The following is a 26106-nucleotide window of genomic DNA, read 5'->3' as shown; positions in this document are numbered from 1 at the left end:
ATTGTGATTATCATCATCCATGATCTGTGCACTGCTGGACTTATGCCTTCCCAAGTTGTTGCCATTGGTCATGGGTCTTGAAAATGCAACAATCGCCGAGCCCCCTGCACATGAGCTGATCTCACTGCTGCAACTATGTGGTGGTCATCCTCTCGGGGAATGCTCCTTCCTTGACTGCCATGCCATTGTCAGTATTGACCAGCAGCCAATCATCCCTTCCATTGTGTGTCCTGCCAAATCTCACTTGCTCGTACTAAGAGTCAAGTGACAGTTGTCTGATTTGCGTGCATTCCCCCCAATCCATGTCCGTGTGTTATATCTGTCACTTTAATGCAATCCCAAGCATATCCCTCCCCACACTTATTTGTGCAATGTTCAACTGTCTCATTTTTATTGCCAATGGTGTATTTGTCTCTGACCCATGTCATCCTTGGAGGAACGATATGTTAGTTGTTGTTCATGATCCAGTTATTTAATTTAAAAAAACACTCCAATCTGCTCTCGCTAGCCAACTCATTTCATCATATTTATCCCTGGTGCTCATTCAATAAACGACCCGATGTTTACACACTCTGATGTGTTTTCCAGCTTTGTTTCCTCCAGCAAATATTCGTTTAACGAGAACTGGTAACATTTGGTTTACTCATTTATCTTGAGCCCAACATTGCAGCCTTTTTTTACCAAGTTCTTCAATCATTTACTATAATTACTTTCCACTGACATAATCATTACAACAACGTAAGGTTGGCGTTCTCACCGTTAATGCCTTTATTTTTGTCCAAAGCATTTTTTTAAAACATCTTTTAATGTTGCTGTGAATAACTTTGGCGAACTAAATTTGCAAACTTTAACAAATTAAATAACTCAAGACCTGAATCATGTAATACTTCAAGATTTGAAAGATGCTTAATTCATTCTTCTATTAATAAATGGAGGCAAAACTGAGGAGAAATATTACGGTCTCGTTTGCCTCATATCTATCACAAGTATATACATAGTTAATTAATATTAATGGTAACAGAATAATGGTCAATTTATTTCCAACCAACCGCAACAGCAAGCTGCATTTGGCGAAGTTCTTTCTACCATTGACCGCATGCATACCATTTATCAGATCCTGAAAAAGACACAACGAATATCAAATACCATTATGACTTTGTAGGTGATGAAAAGGCAATTTGATTTGGAGGCATTGCACTGTCACCCAAGCTCTCACAAACCAAGGCAAAAGTAATCATTAAAATATATATATATCTAGATAAAATAAGAACCATTCACGAGGTTCAAAATTCAACAATGATGGTGCACAAAAAAGGTAACAAAACACAAATCGGAAAGAGAGTTTGGCAGGGAGATACGCTCTTGCTATCAAGATTAAGAAACAGCAATACGGCGCAACTGCTCAAATCTGTATATCTCAGCAGGTTAAGACAGGAGGATCAGAAATTCCAGCACATGTATAAGAAAAATGTTTTAAGACTGGAATTAAATATTATGACTGCGGATAAAGTGTTTTGAGTTATGCACACTATCGCTATACAGGCAGTCCTCGACTTACAAACACCCAACTTACGAACATCCACACTTACAAATATCCGACTTGCGAACATCCACACTTACAAAATCAGCTTCCATCTTACCTATAAAAATCATTTTTGTCTGTCTATCTGTCTGTCTGTCCGTGTGTGTGTGTGGACACACCTTGTGATGCATTTAACTCACAAACTGCTGGCTTTACGTTTCAACAAACTATACACGTACGACGTGATAAGCCCCCGACCGACAAATCGCGATAAATGTTTCCCATTCGTCAAATGTAAAGTAGTTAAATTAACAATTTACTCCTTTTATAAGCACAGGGCGGCGCCAAAGCACAGATCTGCGCATGCGCGAGAACGCTCACTCGGTGGTGGGGGGGGGATTTCTCATTCATGTTCAAAATTCAACAACAAAAAACATAACGCTGAGCTAAATTCTTCAAAGTGTGATGTCCTCTTCTCCCCCCACCACCCCAATGTGTACAGTTACTACTATAGAGTCGGTAGATACTATGATAGTCCATAGCCACTACTACTGTAGTGCGGGCAGGGGGATGGTGGGGGGGGGGGGGGGTAGCGGCCCAGCCCCAGGCGGCCAAGGCGCCACCTCGGCCGGCTGGGCAATCTAGGCAAGACCGGGGGCTCTGCACGGGTTTAGGCCTGACCACGCCACTCTGTTAAGTTAGTAGTTAACTGCTATAGAGTCGATAGATACTATTATAGAGTCGGTATATACAACTATAGAGTATGTGATACTCCTGTAGAGTAGGTAGATACTACTGTAAAGTTTGTAGTTACTGCTGCTGTAGAGCGGGTGGTGGGGGGGGTGTGTAGCAACCCAGCCTGCGAAGGTGCCACCTCGGCCGGCTGGGCAATCTAGGCAAGACCGGGGGCTCTGCACGGGTTTAGGCCTGACCACGCCACTCTGTTAAGTTAGTAGTTAACTGCTATAGAGTCGATAGATACTATTATAGAGTCGGTATATACAACTATAGAGTATGTGATACTCCTGTAGAGTAGGTAGATACTACTGTAAAGTTTGTAGTTACTGCTGTTGTAGAGCGGGTGGTGGGGGGGGTGTGTAGCAACCCAGCCTGCGAAGGTACCACCTCGGCCGGCTGGGCAATCTAGGTGAGGCCGGGGGCTCTGCACGGGTTTAGGCCTGACCACGCCACTCTGTTAAGTTAGTAGTTAACTGCTATAGAGTCGATACATACTATCAGAGTCAATATATATGAATATAGAGTAGGTAGATACTACTGTAGAGTTGGTAGATGCTACTGTAGAGTCAAAAGATACGACTATAGATTCAGTAGATACTACGATAGTCATTAGATACTACTGTAGAGTTGGTTGATACTACTATAGAGTCAATATATACGACTATAGTATCCGTAGATACTACTACAGTCATTAGATACTACTACAGAGTTAGTATTCTACTATAGAGTTGGTTGATACTATAGTCGTCAGATACTACTTTTTAGTCTGTAGATACTACTACAGTCAGTAGATACTGATACAGTCAATATATACTACTACAGAGTCAGCAGATACTGCTAGAGTCAGCAGTTACTATTATAGTTAGTGGATACTACTGCAGAGTCAGTAGATACTACTACAGAGTCAGTAGATACTACTGTAGAGTTAGTAGGGACTACTTTAGTCATTAGTTACTACTGCAGAGTCAGTAGTTACTACTATAGAGTGGTTAGATACTACTGTAGGGTCAGTAGTTACTACAACAGTCAGTAGCTACTACTGGGCTCAGTAGATACTACTGTACATTCAGTAGATACAACTGAGTCAGCAGATACTACTATAGTCAGTAGACACTACTGTCGAGCCAAATACTATTGGAGAGTCAGATACTACTATAGAGTGAATTTCGATTTAAAGCTTTCGTGACTGCAGGGATTCATCTTCTTGGTCTTTCGGTAAAGTCACGTAGAGTGGAAATAATAAAATAATAAAAATAAAACATAAGAAAATTATTCTCACGACATTTCGGCCACAACGCAAGCAGCCGTCCTCAGGTGAAGAACAGGTCTGTCGAGAAGACAGAGTTTGAATGACAACCCCAGGCTTGGAGCGTCTTTTTTAAGCTGGGTTGGAGGGGGGAAGAGCGCCTTGACAAAAGAATTTGCATATCAAGAGTAATTTAGTATATTTATGGGAAATGCAGATATGCGATTAGTACTACTTGTGAAATGCGTAGGAGGTTTGGCGAGGGGTTTAAAGTCATTATGCCCGTGCATTATGCAGGATTAGCAGCATCAAAGGGAGGGGGTAGGGGTAGCATTAATAAAGAGAAGGAATGTTAATAGTATGTATCTGCAGTAACTAAACCACCACGTAAACAACTAAAGTATAAACTACATAGTATCATCAGTATACTAAATATACTCTTCAATAAGCTGAGCTACTAACAGTAAGTAATACATTACAATTCTACGTCGCAAAAAATATAATATGCTTCAAGCTAAACTTTATTCTCTTACATCACACGGGTATACCCTGTACTATATACTGCCATAGACAAACCCAACATTAAATTCTATACTGTATTATTATAATACACCACTCTATACCTTATACATTGTAATATTACACTATGTATTATTCTACCTACCCCACTGTATATCACACTGCTGTATATTCACTATACAATTACGATACTACATATTACTTTTTACATTGTATAAAACATTACAATTGTATACTATTTATTATTATACAATCAGCTATACACTATACCATTGACCGTCGCGTGAAAGATACTAAGAGGAAGCAACGAAATATGTCAATGGGAGAGTGGTGGTAGGAAACTTGCAAAATTCCTCTTGATATGCAAATTCTTTTGTCAAGGCGCTCTCCCCCATCCAACCCAGCTTAAAAAAGACGCTCCAAGCCTGGGGTGTGTCATTCAGACTCTGTCTTCTCGACAGACCTGTTCTTCACCTGAGGACGGCTGCTTGCGTTGTGGCCGAAACGTCGTGAGAATTATTTTCTTATGTTTACTTTTTATTATTTTATTATTTCCATTCTACGTGACTTTACCGAAAGAACCAAGAAGATACTATAGAGTGATCAGATACGACTCACTCTATTGTATGTAGGGTCTGTAGGTGTATATAGAGTGAGTAGATACTACTGACTCTATTGTATGTAGGGTCTGTAGGTGTATATAGAGTCAGTAGATACTACTGACTCTATTGTATGTAGGGTGTGTAGGTATATATGCCTACGTGGGGGTAAAAATATTTTTTGAGGGGGGGGGGGGGGTGACAATTTTCGGAAAACTTTTAGATCAACTATTTACCCCCCCACTTTCTATAACTTTTTGGACTTCTGCCAGCTTCTTATAATTTTGTTGATGGACAAATGGAAAGACAAACGGCCCACCGGGCTTTCACAATAGCTTAGTATTTGTGTATGTATATGTTATGTTTTTAAGCGAAGTTTTGAAATACATTTTTCCCCCGGGCAACGCCATGTACTTCCCGCTAGTGAGATATATATTCTTCTTAACATCGACTTACGAACGCGAACTCGCACTTGCGAACTCGCACTTGTGAACTGAACCGCGGAACTATTTTGTTCAGCAAGACGTAATGAGTCACGCTAGGAGTAAGTGTGTGTGTTCGCGTGAGGGTACATTTGTGTGAAAATGAGTGTGTGAAAGTGAGTGTGCGCGTGTGTGTACGTGATGCCCATGCCCACGTGTGTGTGTATGTGGGGAGCGGCAATGTAATGGTTAGCGTGCTGCGCTACCAACCCAGCGACCCGAGTTCGATTGCTGCTCACGACCAATACCGGTGATGAATATCTGAATGGGTCCTGGGCCTCCCCTAGGTCGACTAAGCCTCAAATGAGTACCTCGTGCGGTGTGTAAGCATCGAGACAAATGTGGCCGGGCATGGTGCTGGCCACCCACCCCCTCGTGTGCCAGCCTTAAAAATTTCTCACTAACATCACTTTCCCCGACAGTCTGGTAAGATTATATGGGGGATCATTGTTGTTGTGTGTGAGTGTGTGCGTGTGCCCTGTGTGCATGTAATTGTTTAGACTCATGCCTCTTCCGACAAGCAAGCCAGCATCAGGACTCAAGGTAAATAAAAATAAAACGGATTTATTTTCTCTATTTCTATTTATTTTATGTTCTTTTATTTTATTTACTACACAGTATTTATTACAGCATTACATACAAATGTACAATATTTCTTCTTATTTTCTAGTTTAACAGTGCTTTCCTCTTTTGTTGAAAGTTTAACACATTTTATAATGCCTTTTGTGCATTTAAATCAAGTACTTTATTCCGTTCCGACTTACGAACGAGTCTCAGGAATGGACCCCGTCCATAAGTCGAGGACTTTCCAGTATGGTGCATAATTGTATTCTATGGCCTGTGATACAACACGCTTCACCACGAACCATAAGGCAGGGAAATACTTGTATTGTTATTTTTATATTCATGAAAGCAGATGACACCATCCATGACTAGCGATAACACGACAACGTACGGGGCACTCCACTCAGCCCATGCCCTTTAACTCTTCCCAGCATCTCCACGGATAATAGAACGCAAAAACTGAAAACCCTTGATCAGCGACAGTGCAGAGTGGAGGAGGTTCTCGTGGTTCCTTAGCCATCAAACTAAGCTACAGCTTGTCTGAAGTAATACAAAAATAACATGTAAAATATCATTACAAAGATTGTAATTATGTTAGGCCACTCTGTATTGTGGAAAATAAGGGGTATGGGCTGGAGTGGCCTAGAGGAGTTATCCTCCAGGTAAACACAGTCCCATTAAAGTAACTGCTCTTATCTCTGAATGATCTTGGACCCTAAATACCAATGCCCCAGGGCAAAACGCACTGCTGCAATATGCAATACCAAGTTGCCATATTATGTATGCATGTGTCTCTCTCTATGTATCTCTGTGATATCTGTCTCTGCTTATATGTTTGTCTAAATGTCTCTGGTTCTGTGTTTTATCTCTGTTTTATCTCTCTCTCAAATTTAGCATTCTCAGGAAGAACGTAATCAACCAGGTAGGGTGTTGACTGTTATGTTATCCGACTCTCTGTTGTATTACATTACATTTCTAAGTATACTAGATTTGTGTTTCTATTTCATTTATACCTGATGATGATTGCTTGTGTTGCAATCGAAACGTCGTATGCTAGTATTTAATTTATTATTTTATCTTTATATGTGACTTTACCGAAAGAACCAAAGAGTAATTGCTACAGTCACGAAAGCTCCAAATTAAGTTTAAGTTTGCCATATTAACTTCATTCGCAGAGCTATTGCTGTGTGTCTAGTGTTATGTTTCTATATGATAAACAAATATGTACGTTTGTATAAACACCCATGACCGTGGAACGATGTTTTATAAAATTCCAAACGGGGATGGAGGGAATGGGGAGTTGCCACACTGTTACAATTCAAGAGACAAAGCGTCTCGCTGCTCAAACAAGCAGAAATGCTGGGCCAGACGCGAGATCCAACACAGCTCCCGCTAACATGTTTTCCATTTCTTATGAAGTTGGCGTCATTTTCGCAGTCCGTGCTACGCCACAATTCCTCGAAAAAGTAGCTCTTCAAAACACTGTTATCATTATAAATGAATGCGGTGTTACTTATTACAAGTTAAATTTGCTTCATTTTAAGTAAAAAGTATAAAGCTCATGCACAACATATATAAACAGCAAATATGGAATCTCATAACAGACGGAAAAGCAATCAAAACCCACCATTAATACATTGACAGAACTTCATATTATCAATGTTCAATATAAAATGCATTATGCTCCTTTCAAACATGTACATGGGAATGTAAATTAGCATCCATGACTGTAAATACTCGTTAAATGCAGCAAATACTTAAATTCCCATCATAACAGGCAGCCTCCCCCCCCCCCCCATAGGAAAACTCAGTCGTGTTGAAACAAAATGCTTCATTTAAAGGCACTTTACACATTTCCATGGAAGGCTTAGACTGTAGTTACACATTAGCCCTGACAGGAGATAACAGAAGAAGAAAGAAAGGGCTATGTGGCTGCCCCAGTATAATTTTATTGCAGTGTGTGGCAATGTGGCCACGTGGAGTGGCGGTGGCTTCGGCACTGCAGTTATAGAAAGGGCTTCACGTGCCAAGTCAAGCAGCCAGGTTAGGATAATCGACCCGGCATCATCATCAACTTCTGTGGTAAATAAAACTATAGCGCTACGTTGGTGGGGGGGAGTGAACAGTGGCAACGTGGCCCAGCCTTGGTAATGTGGACTTTCCACTGTGACCTCCAGGTCGCCTGGAGGCGATGAGATCTGCCACATTGCCTGTTTGAGCGTGGAGACACTTTGACCCTTGAATTGTAAGGGTGTAGCAACTCCCCCCTCCTTCCCTCCGATTGGTATTTTCAAAAACATCGTTCCACGGTCATGGGTGTTTATACAAACGGGACACATTTGTTTATCGATATATTAATTTCCTCTGGGACTGTAAGAACAACTCGCGATGAAGCACCACGTGAAGGCTCAATCACGTCCAGTTGTATACATCAGGAAATTAAAGTGCTATGAACGACAGTTAAATGGGGTCTAAAGTTCCGTTGGTAAAGTTGTGGAAAACCCACGAGGCATAACGTGAACTCGAGCTACGCTAACACTCAAAAGGGGTGCAAGAATGAGCGTGAATTAATAATTACATTGTGGAGAATGGAAATGAGGAACAAATACCATCGGTCACAATCGGCTCCCTATAACAATTTAACACGTATGCTTTCACGATTTGGCAGGTTTTGTTTACGTAACAAACCTTGCTTTTTGGCTGTGTCGGGTTTAACGAGACAATTTATATTTACACGATCGAACCCAAAAAAGTCTCTACTGTGGTTCTTATACCAAGCCAAGTCACAATTTGAATTCTTAGAATTCAGGAAAAAACAACAACAATCAACCACTGCAGTCAAACTCAAGCGATGCGTTATAAATGATCGCTTAACCAAGTGGCTTATCAAGTGTCAATTTACAGCAGCGGCCAAATACTCTAAACGCGTGATGCCGATTCTAAACGTGGAGGGAAAAAAACGAAGGACCCGGAGAAAAAGAGAGAGAAAGAACATACAATCTCCAAATATACAGCAGGCATCATGGTCGGGAACGAACCCACGACCTCCTGCACACCAGGTGAGGGAGTTAACGTCTCGCCACCATGGTGCCCGAACTGTCCACAACCACAACGCAGTATTTGTGCGGAACACGACTTTCATGGTCTATAACGTTCACACACATGGTATATATTTTTTTACGCTTTTCGTCAATTCGTACCTTTCTCTGGTGGCAGGTGGTGCCTGTGCAGTGATTTCAGCTGGAGGAGGGAACCCAAGAGGAGAGTGGGGGGGGGGTGCAAATCCTCCAGCGACCTTCAAAGGCCTCCGCCAAAACACCTCTCAACTTGGAAAGCAGCTCCTAAAGAGGGTGCCAAGCACATTCGACAACAACGCACGACGAATCAGAAAATAAGTTGTCATCCGATTTGGACAAAAAAAACCAACACACGCTTTAGAACGTTTACATGCAGATGCGTGACGACCTCTGCAGATGGTACCGTGTAACTCGTGCAGCAAAGTCTGATAAGACTGGGCACGCTGGTACAGACAAGCAAGCAACCGTGCACCTTGCACTCGAAGCAAACATTGAAGATTTGAATGCAAGACCATGGAAACATTGATCATCTTTCAATTATTAACCGAGCCGAGCTGGATGCCACAAAAAACACACACAAACACAAGCAGACCCCATTTACACATGCACGGATAGACTTTGAGGACAATTGTTGTTAGCGAGCACCTATTAAAGTCAGCGTGGTGTACAAGGAAGCTGACGTATCAACTCCAATCCCAACTGGTGTTGTCACCTTGGTGCTGTCAACGTCACACACAAAGTACTTTATTTTGGTGCGGAATTGACCAAGAAGGAAACCCAGCCCAATAATCGCCACTTGTCACTGTGTATTAAAACGTATTTGCTGGAATCCTAGTGCAGTGGAAAACATATCTTTGTATAGCCCCTTGTAATAATAACATATAAACAGACACGTAAGCATATACATACGTGCGCGTTCCGTCTTATTTTGCCAGCAACTAGCTTTGTCTTTTCTTTGCCAATGGTGAAATGTAAATGGTATTGTACCATGTATCCTTAATTTAATGTATTCTTTATCGAACCAAGCTGTGGTAACTTGCGCTGTCAAATTTACTGAGGGCCATAACAAAAAGAATAACCCACAGGGAAAGAAGTGATGTTTCAGATAAGACGGATAATGTTTCAGATGTCACAAGTAAATAACTAAGCAGCGCCATTCATATACGAAACAGGGAAAGCTCCCAAGCCAGACGGAATAGCTGAACATCAAAGCCGGACAAGAAATTTAAACAACATTAAGCTGACCTATTTATGAAAATGTTTACAAAGGAATGAAATACCCGTAAGTTGTGGACTGGTTTCTGACTCACGGTTCAAAAAGGCAATCAAACCTGATCTCAAAAATTGCCGACCCATTAACCTACTATCACATATACTCTACATAAATTATTCTCAAAGATGTCAAGAAAATTAAATACAGTCACAGAAATTTAAGAGGCCAATCTATGACGTGAGCAAGTTGTATTAGGAAATGTGTCCACCAGTGACCACACATATACAAATATGTCCACCAGTGACCACAGATACAAACGGCACCTATAAAAAGACGTACGCGAATGAAATTCCATTCACGCCGAGACATTATTGTTAGATACATTGGATTAATTGGAAATGTAATCATCTAAGCTCTCACAAACCAGGCTTGAAAAAAATAATATGTACAGTATATCCATGGTAAACAAAACTCTGTCAAAGAACCACTACACTGAGTATGAACACAGCATAAATGACAAAACAGAAGGGGCAGTAATCCAATGAGATTTGCTTTGACTGTGGCGAATTACAAGAGCCGAAGACATTTTTCTGAAAAATTGGATGGGAGAAAGCGGGCATTGGAGAAAAGGGATACCATTGGATGGGAGAAATGGGATAACATTGGATGGGAGAAATGGGATAACATTGGATGGGAGAAAAGGAATAACATTGGATGGAAGAAAAGGGATAACATTGGATGGGAGAAAAGGAATAGCATTGGATGGGAGAAAAGGGATAGCATTGGATGGGAGAAATGGGATAACATTGGAAGGGAGAAAAGGGATAACATTGGATGGGAGAAAAGGGATAATATTGGATGGGAGAAAAGGGATAACATTGGATGGGAGAAAAGGGATAACATTGGATGGGAGGAAAGGGATGACATTGGATGGGAGGAAAGGGATGACATTGGATGGGAGAATAGGGATGACATTGGATGGGAGGAAAGGGATAACATTGGATGGGAGGAAAGGGATGACATTGGATGGGAGGAAAGGGATAACATTGGATGGGAGAAAAGGGATAACATTGGATGGGAGAAATGGGATAACATTGGATGGGAGAAATGGGATAACATTGGATGGGAGGAAAGGAATGACATTGGATGAGAGAAAAGGGATAACATTGGATGGGAGAAATGGGATAACATTGGATGGGAGAAAAGGAATGACATTGGATGGGAGGAAAGGGATAACATTGGATGGGAGGAAAGGGATGACATTGGATGGGAGAAATAGGATAACATTGGATGGGAGAAAAGGAATAACATTGGATGGGAGAAATGGGATAACATTGGATGGGAGAAATGGGATAACATTGGATGGGAGAAATGGGATAACATTGGATGGGAGAAAAGGAATAACATTGGATGGGAGAAAAGGGATAACACTGGATGGGAGAAAAGGGATAACATTGGATGGGAGAAAAGGGATAACATTGGATGGGAGAAAAGGAATAACATTGGATGGGAGAAAATGCATAACACGCGTCGAGAACGTAAATAGCCATTTCATAATTGCCGACAATGGGAATTAAAAACAAGCAAGGGACTACAGGAAATGACTGCGAAGTTTGTGCCACCAGATAAAGGGGGCACGTTTTCAATTCAATGAAGAGAGAGGCTAACGGGAGGATGGCACACATGTGGAGAACATGAACTTCGTAATTGAGAGGCATACACCAACCGAATGTGCTCGCATGAGTATGATTTCAATGAGTCGATATGATATTCCCAGCTTTTTTACATACGGAACCATACCACATGATCACAAATAATTGTAGCAGGAAGCGTGGAGAGATGCCATGCCCACTGAGAGACTGGGATAGGAGTATTAAAGAATGTGGGCACAAATGCCAATGAGACATCGCGCTGACCTGCTTGCTCATGGAACATGTGTTGCTTGGCACATTTGCTATGTTGGGTTGATGGCCAATAGGTCGAGACTTGCAATGGGATGACAGGACAACTACCGCTGAGAGGGAGTGTGGTGGAGTGATGCCATTCACGTGTACAGGAATTAGCGAGGCCTTGATACAAAAAAAGAACAGGACAGCGAGTGATGGATGTAGGGGAGGCATTCTTTCAGCAATTGACATGCAATAAGTGACATTACTGTATACACATGTTAACATGCGCTACCGTACAATATACTTGTGCCCTGCCATATTGTAATCACACAGATACAGGGGGTACAGAGGCACACACAACACTACACTACACGTTTACAAACACATCCCATCAGACGTTGCACGCGAACTACACACCACGACACACTTGCACACGTACAGTACTTTATACACGTCCATGCAAATAGAACACGTGTGCGTAAACAATGCGGACCCTCTTACACAGCCACACGCAACCGCGTGCATGATAAGATATTAGACACGCTACACTGGTGTACACATGTGTGTACACACATACACACTACATACACACACACTGCATACACACACACACACACACTGCATACACACACACACTGCATACACACACACACTGCATACACACACACACTGCATACACACACACCGCATACACACACCGCATACACACACTGTATACACACACACTGCATACACAACACACACACACAGTCTGCATACACACACACACACTGCATACACACACACAACACACACACTGCATACACACACAACACACACAACACACACACTGCATACACACACACTGCTTACACACACACACACTGCATACACACACACTGCACACACACACTACATACACACACACTGCATACACACGCACACCATACACACACACTGTATACACACACACACCATACACACACACACTGTATACACACACACACCATACACACACACCATACACACACACTGTATACACACACACTGTATACACACACAGTATACACACCATACACACTGCACACACACCATACACACTGCATACACACACACACTGCATACACACACACACTGCATACACACACACTGCATACACACACACTGCACACACACTGCATACACACTGCATACAGACACACACACCATACACACACACACTGCACACACTGCACACACACAACAACAACACACTGCATACACAACGACACAACACTCGGGGGAGGCCCAGGATCGCGGTGCGCTCACCACCTACACACACACGTGTACACAAAGCACACACACTGTACACACACGTGTACACAAAGCACATACACTGTACACAACACACTGTACACACACTGTACACACACTGTACACACACACACTTTACACACTTTACACACCACACATACACTGTACACAACACACATACACTGTACACACACTGTACACACACACACGTGTGCACAACACACACTGTACATCACACGTGTGTTGCGGCATATACACACTGTACATCACACACGTGTGTTGCGGCATGTACACACTGTACTGTACACTAACAACTAAGGACGGCAGAGCGGCATGGATCGTCTTAGACGCAGGGAATCCGCTACACTCCCCATCGCCATCATCACGAGTGAAGATGCATTCACAATCACCCATCATCATCATCACCGGCGACCAACATTGGGATGAGTTCACGACCACCACCACCATCACCAACATCACCACCAACATCACGACCATCATCATCACGGCGACTAAGAAGAGTGTTACGGGTTTACATCACCCATCATCATTACCGGCGACCAACAGAGTGGCAATGGATTCACACCACCACCAACATCACCACCATTATCATCATCACCACCAACATCATCATCACCACCACCATCATCATCATCACCACCACCACTACCATCACCACCACTAACCACCATCATCACCACTAACCACCATCATCACCACCACCACGTCGGTGATGTTGCATCGGCCGCGGGCACACCGAGAGCCCCTCGCTATGGACACAATTGAAGCTCTTAAGAGACGGAGGAGGAGAAGGATGATGAAGGAGCAGCAGCAGCGATTGATACTCACACATTCAGCGGCCTGGCCATTTTTCCCCGGACCCTTGCGCAGTCTTTGGTGTGTGTCTGTGTGTGTCTCCACTGTATGTGAGTGTGTGTCTGTGTGTGTGTTAGTGTGTGTGTGTCACTGTGTTACTGTGTGTTAGTGTGTGAGTGTTACTGTGTGTGTGTGTGCTGAATGGTTTGTAGCGCGCCGAGTGAGCGACTGCACGGATGTTGCTGTCACGACTGCGCGCACTGTAATCTGTGTGTGTGTAGTGTGTGTGTCTGTGTGTGAGTGCAGCGTGTGTGTCTGTGTCTCTGTGTGTGTATCTGTGTGTGTGTGTATGTGTGTGTGTCTGTGTTTGTGTATCTGTGTGTGTGTCTGTGTGTGTATCTGTGTGTGTATCTGTGTGTGTCTGCGTGTGTGTGTTTGTGTGTGTCTGTGTGTCTGTGTGTGTGTGTATCTGTGTGTGTGTCTGTGTATGTGTCTGTGTATGTGTGTGTCTGCGTGTGTGTCTGTGTGTGTGCCTGTATGTCTATCTGTGTGTATGTGTGTGTGTCTGTGTTAGTGTGTGTGTGTCTGCGTGTGTGTGTCTGTGTGTGTGTGTCTGTATGTGTGTCTGTGTGTGTCTGTGTGTGTGTGCGTGTGTGTGTCTGTGTGTGTGTGTCTGTATGTGTGTCTGTGTGTGTCTGTGTGTGTGTATCTGTGTGTGTCTGTGTGTGTCTGTGTGCCTGTGTGTGTGCCTGTGTGTGTATGTGTGTGTGTCTGCGTGTGTGTGTGTCTGTGTTAGTATGTGTGTGTCTGTGTGTGTCTGTGGAGGGGGGTGATTGTGTGTGTGTGGAGGGGAGATGATTGTGTGTGTGTAGGGCGGGATTGTGTGTGTGTGTGGAGGGGGGGGGGGTGATTGTGTGTGTGGAGGGGGGTGATTGTGTGTGTGTGGAGGGGGGTGACTGTGTGTGTGGAGGGGGGTGATTGTGTGTGTGTGGAGGGGGGGGGGGGTGATTGTGTGTGTGGAGGGGGGTGATTGTGTGTGTGGAGGGGGGTGACTGTGTGTGTGGAGGGGGGGTGATTGTGTGTGTGTGGAGGGGGGGGGGGTGATTGTGTGTGTGGAGGGGGGTGATTGTGTGTGTGGAGGGGGTGATTGTGTGTGTGTGGAGGGGGGTGATTGTGTGTGGAGGGGGGGGGGGGTGATTGTGTGTGTGGAGGGAGGGTGATTGTGTGTGTGTGTGGAGGGGGGGATTGTGTGTGTGTGTGGAGGGGGGGGGTGATTGTGTGTGTGTGGAGGGGGTGATTGTGTGTGTGTGAAGGGGGTGATTGTGTGTGTGGAGGGGGTGATTGTGTGTGTGTGGAGGGGGTGATTGTGTGTGTGTGAAGGGGGGTGATTGTGTGTGTGGAGGGGTGATTGTGTGTGTGTGGAGGGGGGTGATTGTGTGTGTGTGGAGGGGGGTGATTGTGTGTGTGTGGAGGGGGGTGATTGTGTGTGTGTGTGGAGGGGGGTGATTGTGTGTGTGTGGAGGGGGGTGATTGTGTGTGTGTGTGGAGGGGGGTGATTGTGTGTGTGGAGGGGGGTGATTGTGTGTGTGTGTGGAGGGGGGGGGATTGTGTGTGTGTGTGGAGGGGGGTGATTGTGTGTGTGTGGAGGGGGGTGATTGTGTGTGTGTGTGTGGAGGGGGGGGTTATTGTGTGTGTGTGTGGAGGGGGGTGATTGTGTGTGTGTGTGGAGGGGGGGGGGATTGTGTGTGTGGAGGGGGGTGATTGTGTGTGTGTGGAGGGGGGTGATTGTGTGTGTGTGGAGGGGGGGGGTGATTGTGTGTGTGGAGGGGGGTGATTGTGTGTGTGTGTGTGGAGGGGGGGGGGTGATTGTGTGTGTGGAGCGGGGTGATTGTGTGTGTATGTGGAGGGGGGTGATTGTGTGTGTGGAGGGGGGGGGGATTGTGGGTGTGTGTGTGGAGGGGGGTGATTGTGTGTGTGTGGAGGGGGGGTGATTGTGTGTGTGGAGGGGGGTGATTGTGTGTGTGGGGGGGGGGATTGTGTGTGTGTGGGGGGGGGATGTGTGTGGAGGGGGGTGATTGTGTGTGTGGAGGGGGGGGTGATTGTGTGTGTGTGGAGGGGGGGGTGATTGTGTGTGTGGAGGGGGGGATTGTGTGTGTGTGGAGGGGGGTGATTGTGTGTGTGTGGAGGGGGGGTGATTGTGTGTGTGGAGGGGGGTGATTGTGTGTGTGGAGGGGGGTGATTGTGTGTGTGTGGAGGGGGGTGATTGTGTGTGTGGAGGGGGGGTGATTGTGTGTGTGTGTGGGAGGGGGGTGATTGTGTGTGTGGAGGGGGGTGATTGTGTGTGTGTGGAGGGGGGGGGATTGTGTGGAGGGGGGGGGATTGTGTGTGTATGTGGAGGGGGGTGATTGTGTGTGTGGAGGGGGGGATTGTGTGTGTGTGTGGAGGGGGGTGATTGTGTGTGTGTGTAGGGGGGTGATTGTGTGTGTGTGTGGAGGGGGGTGATTGTGTGTGTGGAGGGGGGTGATTGTGTGTTGTGTGTGGAGGGGGTGAGTGTGTGTGTGGAGGGGGGGGGGATTTGTGTTGTGTGTGGAGGGGGGGTGTTGTGTGTGTGTGTAGGGGGGTGATTGTGTGTGTGTGTGGAGGGGGGTGCATTGTGTGTGTGGAGGGGGGGGGGGATTTGTGGTGTTTGTGGAGGGGGTGATTGTTTGTGTGTGTTGGAGGGGGGGTATTGTTGTAGTGTGTGCAGGGAGGGGGTTGTGATTGTGGTGGTATTGTAGTGTGTGGAGGGGATTGTGATTGTAGGGGGATTGTGTGTGAGGAGGGGGATGTGTGATGTGTGTGGAGGGGGTGGTGATTGTGGGGGGATTGTGTTGTGATGGGAGGTGGGATGTTGTGTGTGGAGGGGGATGTGTGGATGGTGGCAGTCGGTAATTCTGCCGTGGCTGAGCAAATGTTGCCATTGGGTGAAGGCCGACTCCAATCAGCTATTCCCCTCATGGCTCTCGTAGCCACGGCAGCGGCAAACGGGGGCTCTGGACGACCGAATATCAAACTAAGCTTTTGCTGGAGGCCCCGGGTGGGGGGGGGGGGACAGGTGTCTTCATTAACTTTCCTATTTTACCAGGTAAGGTCTGCTGAGCCATGTAGCTCTTTTTCATAAGCGACCTGGCCACAAATGATAACTCAGTGCAGTGGCTTATCGTGTTGGAATTTATAAGTTTCGACGAATTTTTCTAAATGTGGAGGGAAAAACCAGTGGGCCCAGAGAAAAATCCATTCGACCGTGGGGAGAACATGCAAATTCAAAATATACAGGCGTCAGGGTTGGGATCGAACCGACGACCCTCCAGGATACCAGGCGAGGTAGCGAACATCTCGCCACTCCATGACGAGTGGTCACGTGGAATGTTTGAATGCTCACTTCGGAGGAGAGGCTGCTACTTCGCTATCGGGAGGTGGACCGGTACCGCGTGGATTTCTGTGGTATTCAAGAGGTCTGGTGGACTGGTTCTGGCTCTAGTCACTATGAGGGGTAGACAGTCCTCTCCTCGGGGCAGGAAACTTCCAAACAACAGGGAGTGGCTCTTCTTATGAACAAGATGAAGGGGGCGTGGGAGCGTGGTGGTCTTCGACTGTCGTATAACTGTTGTGGATGCAGAGCAACAACTACAATTTCACATTCAGGTGATCAAGCCGGATAATCGCGACAAGAGCAGAAGATTGTATCCCTGTAATGTCGAATTCGTCTTTGTGGATTGGGCATTGCGTCGTTTCTGTATTATGGCCTATTCTGGGTGACCACAGGCGCACACTGGAGTTTTAAATTTTCCATTTGTGCATCAGTCAGAGGTTCTGCTGGTTGGGACTCAGGCAAAAACATTTCTGGTAGGAACAGGTGTGGCAATCGCAGACTCCAGAATTCAGTTTTTGACTCATCTAAAGAGCCTTGGCACCATATTCGACCAGAATACGTCGTTTAATCACCGCGTACAAAATATAGTCAGGTCCTGCAATTTTCATATCAGGGCTCTACGACACATTCGACCACGACGGTGGTGTGTAGCCTATTATCAAGAAGGCTCGATTATTGCAACTCACTACTCTTCGGGACGTCTGGCAAAAACATTAGCAAGCTGCAGCATGCATGAAATTATTTGGCACATGTTGTGATGGGTACTGCAAGAACCGACCTGCATTGGCTTCTGGTTGCTGAACGAATGCATGATAAGGTCACAGTCATGATGAAAATAATTCAAATTTAGAATGCGCATTCCATCCGAGGATCCCAATGCGCAAAAAGTCCAAAATACCTTGTTGATGTGGGTGATGATGGGCCTATGTTGGGAAAGTTTGGGAGTATTTTTTGGGAGTATGCATGAAGTGTGCTCCCACTTTGATCCTTGAAAACGATGGCGAGATCCACGCTGTAGTCACTTTGCCAGCGAGAAAGAGTGGAAAGTTGCTTCTTGCTTGGCATCGAAAACCAGGTGCAGATCTTCAGCGGACATCCAGTCAGTGAGGTCTTCGAAGTCGGCCTGATTTGGGGGCCATCCATTTAGTACGTACGCATGGAGGGGGAAGGGAGGGGTTAACCCAAATGCGTATGCTTGCGTATGGGGGTTCTACTGACAATGTACGTACGCATAGGAAACGGGGGGGGGGGGTGAAGCCTCGATAATAATGTGTACATTGGCCTTCAAATGAATTAGATAGTTCGGTGGTGGACTATCTGTTTGCTTAAACACGTTATTATTATTAATCCTTAAATATATCGGCCATTATGATTCGTGGGGGGGGGGGGGGGTGCGTCAAGCGTACGTACGCAGGTGGGGGGGGGGGGTAAAAAGTACGCGTGCGTACAGGGAGGGGTCAGATTTTGACAGATTTTTGCGTACGTACTAAATGGATGGCCCCTTACTGTATAGCCCCACATAGTTGGTGGCTGTTACATGTAGGAACAACAGGTTCCACACTGCCCACCAGGGATTATTTGTCTGTCTGTCGTGCATATTTGTCTGTCGTGCACGAATGCGCTGTCCAACCAAGTTCCTACCTGCCCACTCCGAAGGAACGTGTTAAAGTTACCAACATATCGGGCTGGGATTGGTGCACTTGGGAGCGTTGGCTTTAGTAAATTTGAATTATGGGATTTGTACACGTTGGTGACGTGCAGTTTCTCTATCTCGATGCTGGTGGTGTAGGTGGCTTTTTTCGGTTGGTGGGAAGGTGTAGAACTCTTGTGCTGGTGTTCTTCACGTATATGGCCAAGCCATATTTCAGGTGGTATCGGCTCGTCGTGAGGGTGTATCCATGGATGTGGTAGCAACTGGCACGTAGGGCATCCAAGACCTGGGTTTCTTGGAGCGTCAGGACATCGATGTTACAAGATACTCGCACTTCGCCCGGGAGAGCCCCTCAATGTTGAGATGGAGGATCCTTGTCCCAAGGCCTATCTGGCATGTTCTTTGGCCCTAAAGAGGGCCATTGGCGTGGCTTGTTATGTTGCTCTGGAGACCGGGAGATCGATGATCAATGTTCGGTCGCTGCGCTGATAGCATTATTCATCGTGATTTCTCACTTAACAAAGTGGCCCGCGTGAAGGTTGCCATCTGTCCACGCCAGCGTGGCGGTGAGGTGTGGGAAGCTGTAAGTCCCACTGAAAATGAACATCAGTGGAGGGATGCAGGCAAGGCCGATGAGTCCGATGCCTTCTACGACCTCCCTTCACAGGTGCTAGCTAGTGAGCCCTCGCGATAAGTCATCCTGTTGGGTGACTTTAATGCCCGAGTGGGAATGACGCATTCACTTGGGCTGGAGCGATTGGAAGGTTTGGCCTAGATCAGCTTAAAAACAACAGTAGGAGGCTGCTAGACTTCTGTGCATCCGATGGGCATGTAATTACCAAAACGCTTTTCCGGCATCTGCACATCCACACAACATCATCGATGCATACCCGGTCCAAGCAAGAACATCTGCTGGACTATATAGTGATGTTTCGATTTAAAGCTTTCGTGACTGCAGGGATTCATCTTCTTGGTTCTTTCGGTAAAGTCACGTAGAAGGGAAGTAATAAAATAGCAAAAATAGTGATGGCTGTTGTGTATGGAGAGGGGTGATCGTGTGTGTGTGTGGAGGAGGTAATTGTGTGTGTGGAGGGGGGTAATTTTGTGTTAGTGCCAAGCACGTTGTACATGTACTATATTCTCTGAATGTGAATGGCACTGTGTATGTACTAATTGTGGACTGGCCACTGTACGTACTGTTGTCCAATCCCTGACCGTGTGTGTGCTCTTGAATGATACTGTGTGTATGTATTATGCTGCTTGATACAGTGAATGTATCCTAGTGTCTGACCCCTGGAGCTGTTTGTGGGCTTGTGAATGTCACCGTGTACGTGCTCGTGCTTTTGTAGTGGCCCACCCTGTGGTTCCCTGTGAACAACACTAAGTGCGCTACTGCCTCACTATGTTTGGAACTCACTGTGTGTGCCTGACTGTGTGCAGTTGGGCCTGAGGGGAGCGGTGGCGCAGTGGTTAGCGCGCTACGCTACGAACCTGGATACCCGGGTCCGATTCCCGCTCACGGCCAACACCAAGTGACGATTATCTGAACCCGTCCTGGGCCTCCCCTAGGTCGACTCAGCCTCAAATGAGTACCTGGTGCGGTGTGTAAATATCGCCACTGGGGAGACAAAGGCGGCCGGGCCTGGTGTTGGCCACCCACCCACTCGTTTGCCGTGCCGGCCTTCATAGGTGCTCGCTAGCAGCACTTGCCCCTACAGTCTGTTAAGGCTATACGGGGATACTTCGTCTTTGTTTGGTTGGGCCTGACAACGTGAACGTGTGCTTGACACATGACGGTGTTTCTGTGCCGAGCACTGTGCCTCTGCGCTTGAATCCAACGTGTTCCTGCCAACGTGAGTGTGTGCCTGCCAGTGTGTGTGTGTGCCTGCCAGTGTGTGTGTGTGCCAACGTGTGTGTGTGTGTGCTAGTGCTCTACGTGCTGTGCTTGTAACAATACGGTACTGTGTGTGTGTGCCAGTGTGTGTGTGCCTGCCAGTGTGTGTGTGTGCCTGCCAGTGTGTGTGACTGTGTGTGCCTGCCAGTGTGTGTGTGCCAGTGTGTGTGTGTGTGTGCCAGTGTGTGTGTGTGCCAGTGTGTGCCAGTGTGTGCCTGCCAATGTGTGTGTGTGTGCCAGTGTGTGTGTGTGTGTGCCAGTGTGTGTGTGTGTGCCAGTGTGTGTGTGCTGGTGCTCTACATGCTGTGCTTGTAACAATACGGAACTGTGTGTGTGTGCCAGTGTGTGTGTGCCTGCCAGTGTGTGTGTGCCAGTGTGTGTGTGTGCCTGCCAGTGTGTGTGCCTGCCAGTGTGTGTGTGTGTACCAACGTGTGTGTGCTCTACATGCTGTGCTTGTAACAATACGGAACTGTGTGTGTGTGCCAGTGTGTGTGTGTGTGTGCCAGTGTGTGTGTGTGTGCCAGTGTGTGTGTGTGTGCGTGTGCCAATGTGTGTGCCAGTGTGTGTGTGCCAGTGTGTGTGTGTGCCGGTGTGTGTGTGTGCCAGTGGTGTGTGCCAGTGTGTGTGTGCCAGTGTGTGTGCCAGTGTGTGTGTGCCAGTGTGTGTGTATAGCGCGCCGCGCTTCGAACCTGGCGACCCGCGTTCGATTCCCGCTCACAGCCAACCTCAGTGACGATTATCTGAACCGGTCCTGGGCCTCTCCTAGGTTGACTCAGCCTCAAATGAGCACCTGGTGTAGTGCGTCAACATCGCCACTGAGGAGACAAAGGCTGCCGGCTGTGGTGCTGGCCACCCACCCCCTCCGGCGTTCACAGGTGCTCACTAACAGCACTTGCCCCAACAGTCTGTTAAGGCTATACAGGGGGGCCATTGTCTTTGTATGTTCCTTCCAGTGTGTGTGTCTTTGCCTGCCAGTGTCTTTGTGCCCGTCACTGTGTGTGGTTGTGACCAATGCAATGCAGTGTGTGTGTGCCAGTGCGTGTGTGCGCATGCCACTAAAGGGCAACCCAATCTGAAGGACGCCTCCTCCCCCTCCTCTCAGCGTCATTCCTGAGTCCCAGTGAGAGGGGCAAGTCCCTCTCCAGCCTCCCGGGGGAGACTCCCGAGACAAGCAGAAGGAGGGAGGAGAGTGGGGGATGGACGAGGAGAAAAAGAGAGAGCTGAATCCACCCCGGACACACACAACAACAACAACCGCCATTCGCCACTAAGTGGCGACGCTTGTGCCAGGCCATGTGCACCTTGAGGCCACGTGAAGTGTCGAACGCCCACTGGCAGGTCACGGGGCAGACCCAGATTCCACAGGTCGACTAAGACGACTGGCTGATGCACCACCTGTGCCCCCTGCTGTGCCACCTTTCTGTGCTTTAGCCACCCGGCACTCCGCTCGTTGTTATGAACGTCGCTCCTCCGCCCTCCGTTGTTGCTGGAGGACGACTGCCTCCAACTGCCCAGTAGCGTCCTTCACGAGCCTCCTCCACAAAAGCCGATCTTGACACCGCTGGTACCAGTCATTGGCAAGTCCACTCAACTGCACATCCTCCTGTACCACATCACTCTATCGCTTCTCTAGCCCGTGCCGTGCCCATCTAGTCCCCTCGATCCGGCCGAACAAAAGCTGTTTAGGCATGCGGTGGCTGGGCATGCGGGCTATATGGCCCAGCCAACGCAGCCTTGCCTGCCGGAGGAACTCACCGATGGGACTTTGTCCAGATCTTTCAAGGATTTGTGAGCTCCTCACACAATCCAGCCTGGTTAAACCCAGGATGGATCGTAGGCAGGACAGCCTAAATGTTTCTAACCGGCAAAGATGTTCCATTAGGGGAGTCCACGTTTCGCAAGCATAGAGAAAGGAGGGAATGACTGTGGCTGAGAAGACCTAAAGCTTCATGCGGAGCGACAGACCAGGTAGCTTCCACACAGCGTTACGCAACCGATGAAAAGATAATGTTGCTCGACTGATTCGGAGTGAGACCTCTGCTGTTAAACCGGAGCACGTCATGAGCACACTGCCCAGGTCTAGGAAACTCTCCACTCTCTCCACTACTGCCCCATCACCAATTGGGAGTTGTGGGGGTGGAGTGCCTGATGGTACAAAACACTCAGGCAGGTGCTTAGTTTTGGTGGGGCTGATGGTAATGCCCCACCTCTTAGTGGCAAGCTCCAGGTTAAGCAGCAGCGCCTCCAACTCCTCCTCTGAGTGAGCAGCAATTACCAGATCATCGGCATACATAACATGGTTGAGCAATAGGGAGCCATCCCTTGACCGCACCCGGGCATCGATCAGCCTCCCATTGTATCTGTACCAGATGGAAATTCCTCCGGTACAGCTATTGAAGGCTTCACGAACTACGTGGTCAAAATAGATGTTAAATAATGTGGGAGCAAGAGGACATCCCTGTCGCACCCCAAGGTGTACAGGGAAAGGCTCTGACTCCCGGCCACGTAGTTTTACCCAGGCCCGCTCACCATCATGAAGGTCCTTAATGATCGTGAGCAGAGAGTTATGGACTCCGAAAGCACGAAGAACAACCCAGAGCCCAGGCCTACTGATGGTATCATAAGCCTTGACCAGGTCAATAAAGCAGAGATGTAGGTCTCGTTGGAATTACCTACACCTCTGCTGTAGCAGACGGACAGAAAATATAGCATCTGTGCAGGACCGCCATTTCCTGAAAACGCATTGGGGCTCCGCAAGCCTCTCCTCAGCGTGCCTAGCAAAGCGATGTTGAATAATCCTTGCCAGGACCTTTCCCGGCACACTGAGGAATGAGATGCCCCTGTAGTTGTTACAGTCTGTGCGGTCCCCCTTCTTAAAGAGGGGGACCACCAGGGCATCCTTCCAGTCCTGCGGAACCCGTCCAGTGGTCCAGACTGTTGTTATGATGTGCACAAATGCCACCCTCCCTCAGCATTTCACTTGGGAGATCATCTCTGCCCGGTGCCTTTCCTGGTCTCAGACTCTGGATTGCCTTCAGTACTTCCTCAACAGATGGCACCTCAGCCAGCCATTCACAGGGGGTGACTTCTTCCAATATTTGAGGCACCGCAGCCATGGCAGGATCATCCCCAATTTGTCCCACGTTGTTTTCCTGGCTGAGGGATTTCCCATCCCCCAGGACCTCACATAAATGTTCAGCAAATCTGCAAACCTGTTCCTGGGGGGGTCGGAGATTGGATCACCGTTCTTTCCCCTAATGATGGTAATAGGTGTGGTGCTGCAGGTTACTTTTTTGATGGAATTAAATAGTGATTTGTGATTGCGGGCCTTTGAGGCAGACTTCCATCTCCTCAGAAACCCGCGACCACCACCCATCCTTGCAGCGCCTCACGGCTCTCCGAACCTCCGAGCAAAGGCTGCGGTAAGCCTCCTCATTCTCCGACATAGGATGCTGTAGCCGATGAGAGTGGGCTTGTCGCTTTTTCTCAGCCAGCTTGAACACCTCCTCTGTCAGCCAGGGTCTCTGGGGAGGTCTGGACCGCGTACCCAAAGCAGCCATTGCAGCTGCATGAGCCACAGTCCTAAACCTCGCCTATTTCCCCTCGACATCAGGAGGAGTGGGGGGCGATTCCAAACCAAGCCGCAAGCGATGATGAAAATCTCGCTTGCAACTTTCATCAGCTAGCTGAGACCATGAAACTAAGGGTTTGAATGGGGTCCTGGGTGTACACCCACCACCAGAGTGGAAGAATGGCAGGCGCATCTTACAGATGACAAGTCCATGGTCAGTGGGCAGATCAGCTCCACGGTAGATCCTGATATCAAGGACATGGGCCTGCATCCGCTGTTCTGTCACTATGTAGTCCAGCAGATGTTTTTGCTTGGACCCGGCATGCATCCATGATGTGGTGTGGATGCGCTGATGTCGGTACAGCGTGTTGGTAATTACAAGCTCATAGGCTACACAAAAATCTAGCAGCCTCCTGCCGTTGATATTGAGCTGATCTGGCCCATGCCTTCCAATCACTCCAGACCAGGTGCCAGCATCATGACCAACTCGGGCATTGAAGTCACCCAACAAGATGACTCTATCCCGAGGGGCCACTTTAGCTAGCACCTGTGACAGGAGGTCATAGAAGGCATCTGACTCATCGGCCTTGCCTGCATCCCTCCACGGATGTTCATCTTCAGTGGGGGCATAAGTAACCACGACCACCACTTCTCGCTTCTGGTTGATGCGAAGGCGAGCCCAAAGTAGCCTGGGTCTTACAGCTTCCCACACCTCACTGCCACTCTCCCACGCCCCCTTCATTATTTTATTCAGAAGAAGAGCCACACCCTGTTATTTGGCAGTCTCCTGCCCCGAGTAGAGGACTGTCCACCCCTCATGGTGGCAGGAGCCAGAGTCGGTCCACCGGACCTCCTGAATACCACAGAGATCCAGGAAGTACCGGTCCAGCTCCCGACAGAGGAGTGGCAGCCTCTGCTCCGCAGTGAGCATTCGAACATTCCATGTGGCCACACATAGTGTTTTTTGTTGTTTCTGGAGGAGCCCCGAGGGTAAGGATTCAGTCTCCTGGCTCTGCCAAATGGGGTTTGGCCAGGAGACGTCATAGACGCCTGTACCCCCGGGGCCTCAGGCACAAGCTTATTTATTAAAATGTATCGTCGTGGTTTAGTGGTAATTAATTGAAGGTGGAGGGGTTACCAGCCCCTTGCACCCGTCCAGAGCCCCCATTTAGCCACTGTGGTGGTTACAAACGCCATGAGGGGAAAGACCAATCGGAATTGGCCCTCCCCCCACAGCACTGCCCACAACAGCATTGCCCACAACAGCGTTGCCCGTCCAGCACCACGAGGTAGGGGGTTGTTTTGCCGGACACACACACACGCGTTCACCGTGTATCCCCAAAGATACACATGCAGCCCCTATACCACAAGCTTCTGCACACACTCGTCACACTCACTCGCTCACTCACTCTCACGAACCCGTGTGTCTATATTTACACCTCCACACTCAACACGGCAGTCTATAACAAGGGCCACACACATCATGGCAGGCGTGAGGGGAGACGGGCAACTCGAGTATAATTAACATAACTAAAACAGACCAGAGTTTTGTTTGTATGGAAGGATAGCTCTGGTAAAAGGGGGGAGGCGTGTTTAATGTTTGCGCATTTGTAATGCGGGCGTAAACGACCTTCCGGATGT

At 47.5% G+C, this 26106-nt stretch overlaps 1 protein-coding gene across 2 annotated transcripts in view; it reads right to left on the bottom strand.

Moving 5' to 3' along the window:
- LPGAT1 (lysophosphatidylglycerol acyltransferase 1) overlaps window positions 1–26106 on the bottom strand; it is a 106344-nt gene that overhangs the window by 67757 nt on the left and 12481 nt on the right. Inside the window, exons 1-2 of one of the 2 annotated variants that reach the window (XM_078605938.1) lie at window positions 13971–14825; window positions 8871–9011 (exon numbers count right to left, since the gene is read on the bottom strand). The gene's annotated coding sequence lies outside the window, so the exon portion shown is untranslated. Of the gene's footprint in view, window positions 1–8870; window positions 9012–13970; window positions 14826–26106 lie in introns of those variants that run through there. The other variant, XM_078605939.1, reaches the window with a different exon arrangement.

The sequence above is a fragment of the Lampetra planeri genome, chromosome 25 (genome assembly GCF_965212315.1).
Source record: "Lampetra planeri chromosome 25, kcLamPlan1.2.h2, whole genome shotgun sequence".
NCBI lineage: Eukaryota > Metazoa > Chordata > Hyperoartia > Petromyzontiformes > Petromyzontidae > Lampetra > Lampetra planeri.
Note: the sequence above shows the minus strand (reverse complement) of the source record. Positions and strands in the feature narration are given on the sequence as shown.